Raw genomic sequence first — 463 nt, 5'->3', positions numbered from 1 at the left:
CACGTTGCAAAATCATAATTGCAGCGCAAAAAAAAGCGCTAGATTCGCATTTAACCTTAACTAAAAGTTTGCTGAAAATGTAGAAAAATAATAAGTACTGTCTACGTTACGGAAACCGATCAAATTCATAGCTCCTTTAAGACAACGCGTCCCCCACCCCACACACACACTCCGCCGACCCGCCCATCCAACTACCCCCCCCCCTCGAAGAAAGAGAGAGAAAAAGAAAAAGAAAAGCGATTGAAAATATCCCCATTACGCATTCATATCCGGCGCCGAATTAAGAGTTCTCTCGTGTAATTCGAATAACCGGCCTATTTCGCGGCGCCTTCCCCTCCGCCCGCGAAACCGGAATCCCCAATGAAAGGCGGAAGCGAAGGGCGGTACTGGCCGCCCGCCGCTTGGGTGCGCGCGCGCGCGGGTGGGGGGGCACTCTTTCACTCCTCGCTGCGGTGTGTGTGTG

General features: G+C 52.1%; 1 protein-coding gene across 1 annotated transcript in view; it reads left to right on the top strand.

The window, feature by feature from the left end:
* LOC119585239 (putative uncharacterized protein MYH16) overlaps positions 1 to 463 on the top strand; it is a gene marked incomplete at its 5' end in the record, with an annotated part of 81296 nt that overhangs the window by 41915 nt on the left and 38918 nt on the right.

This window comes from Penaeus monodon, chromosome 19, assembly GCF_015228065.2.
Source record: "Penaeus monodon isolate SGIC_2016 chromosome 19, NSTDA_Pmon_1, whole genome shotgun sequence".
In the NCBI taxonomy this organism is placed as follows: Eukaryota; Metazoa; Arthropoda; class Malacostraca; order Decapoda; family Penaeidae; genus Penaeus; species Penaeus monodon.
This window is presented reverse-complemented; position numbering and strand designations above follow the sequence as displayed.